Source organism: Morus notabilis, unplaced genomic scaffold, assembly GCF_000414095.1.
Source record: "Morus notabilis unplaced genomic scaffold, ASM41409v2 Scaffold305, whole genome shotgun sequence".
Lineage (NCBI taxonomy): Eukaryota > Viridiplantae > Streptophyta > Magnoliopsida > Rosales > Moraceae > Morus > Morus notabilis.
In genome coordinates this window covers 101,286-103,930 of record NW_010358151.1, presented here as the reverse complement: position 1 = coordinate 103,930, position 2,645 = coordinate 101,286, and positions in this window count along the sequence as shown.

Here is a 2,645-nt window from a genome sequence, read left to right as displayed (position 1 = left end):
CTACAGGATAAATGATGATTTTCTCTTCCTTCCCTATCTGATATTGGCGCCACACAGGGATGAGAATCCCCTTAGAATGGCCGGCCATATAGGATAGAGGAAAAGAAGAGATTTTGTTTAAAATTCAAATAGGAGATAATTAACAAGCTTTATCTTAGAGATAGAGATTGGATTCCTTCTAGAAGTTTGACTTTTACTCTATAAATATTATTTTTGAGACAATTTTCGGAATGGTTTTTTGCCCTAATTTTAGAGGTAGCCGAAATTTCTCTATAGAAATTTTGGAAACAATTTTTCAGCCCTAAGAGTTAAGGCTGGCCGAAATTCTCAAGAGAGAAAGGAAGAAAAAATTTTTCTCCAAAAATTCCACATCGTGCATGCGATGGTGTTTGTGGAAATTCGAGTGTTTATTGTAACCCGTTTTGTCTCATGTGTGCCCACACACACGTCTTCGTGGATTCTAGGAATTGACGTGGAAGACATTGGTTTTCTAAACACAAAGATTGGAGCGAGGACTGTTCGTGGTCAAAGAACTCAAGTTATCATCCGAGTCGGCTTCCAGGTATTTTTCCTGATTGAGTTCTTAATAAATGAATTAATGAGATTAATTTATTCGTGCATAAATTAATATAATCTATAGAGTATCTCAAAAGTTTTATGAAAATTTTTGTTATACACAATCCGCCTCTTCCCCCCGCACCACCACGCTTCCGCAGCCGGATTCGATTCGGCGACCAACAGTATCTTCATTAGGGCTCGCCATAGAGGATTTACATCGAAGCACAAGTCCTTTACTTGGCGGCAAGCAAATGAGTCATAGAGATGTACTTGGAGGCAGTATCGTCGTCAAGAGGGAGGCTGACAATGTGCGAAATGGTGACTATGTAGAAGGTGATGAGGTTGGGTAGAGATAAAGATAAGGCAATAAAGCTTGTTCTTGTTCTCTTACGAGTTTGGATTATTCTTAACCACGGGGTATATATAGGTTTTTTTTTTTCTCTTTTTACACTAATATAAAAAAACAACCATTTTATCGTAATGAGAACAAAATAATAACAATATGTTAAAACAGCAAGTATACGAAGCAAAATTATACAAAAAGAAATAACAAAAATATGAAATAACCATACTTGATGTGTCGAATGGATGTTAAATGTAGAGATGCAACAATAGGTTAGGGCCCGTGGGCCGGCCCAGGCCCATCCTGACATAGTGACGGGCTGGGCTGGCATGGCCTGTTACTGTTCAAGGCACGGCCCAGCCCATAAATATTGGTGGGCTGGGCTGGGCTGGGCCAACATATATCAGCCCATGGGCCAACTCGATACGGTCCATGAAAAATCATGGGCTAGGCCAGGCTAGCCCGTCTAGGCCCATGATGGGCTGGCCCAGCCTAGCCCATTTAGGCCCATACTATCTTCATTTTTTTTTTTTTTTTAGTAATTTTGTCAACATCTTATGTATAATTATTCTGATTGTACTCTTTTTACCAAGGTTTTGTCCCACTGAGTTTTCTTTAGAAAGGTTTTTATTTAATGAGATAATCGTAAATAAAATATCCCTTTTCATATTTTTATTAACTATTCAAACTTATATATTTGTTAATTTGTTTAAAAAATAAAAAATAAAAATAAAAATAAAAAAATTGAAAATTACATGCTTAGATGGGCCAGCCCATCTAAACCTATAATGGGTCAAAATGGGCCAGTCCATTCAAAAAGAGGACGAGAAGTGAAAAGCATGATGTGCAATGAAAAAGGCAAGAAACTTATAGAAATCTAGTGCACAACAACAATATGTTAGCACTCTAGAAGGTCCATCTCAGAAAACATATCCCATGAACTCTCGTGGAAGTAGGTATTGATGGCTTGGGAGGGTAGACTGAAGTGGGGAGGAAGGCGAATGGCCTGATTAATGAAGTGGTCAGAGACTCCAGTCACTTGGAATTCCCAATCGAGAACTCTCAACCCTGGGATTAGCCACTACTTAGGCTCTATTGCCCTTGTCAGCCTAACGAGAGCTCCCAGACACCTCGTCGACATGAACAACCCCAGGAATTTCATCCCGAGCCTTCTTGGGCGGAAGAGTAATATCTTGGGTCGACAAAGCGATTGTTGCTCGGGCTTCTCAAGAAGTCATTCTACCTTTCGACTTATAGCTATCGGTAGCCTTCTGTTTCTTTTGTTGGCCTAGAAGAGTGTACTTCATTGTCAGAGTAATTGCTCATGCGAAAGAAAATATGGTACTGAGACTCAACGACGGGTAAAAAGGGATAACTCGACCGAGTTGAATAAGGGAAAAACCTTAGAAAATTTTTAATTTCCTTGAATAAGCTCAGCTGTGGGGATAACTGGTTAAGACGGGAAAGGAAGGTCGACCTGTAGACCGTAAAGTTTACGATTCTCTAATATGTTGAGCAACATGAAGCTATGACTGGAGTTGAGAAGAGCTAACATCTACTCGACTCTTTCCAATGCACTCCCAGACAACTTGGGCCACAATGGATTTTCACCTGCACCAAAAATACAATATGAAAGACTGCTTGATTAAAACTCTAAAAATAGGTCGACGTATAAGGAACCTACAATTATTGCTAAACACAATTTGAACCCCTAAAGGGTGCTCGCTGTCAGAAGGATGAGAAT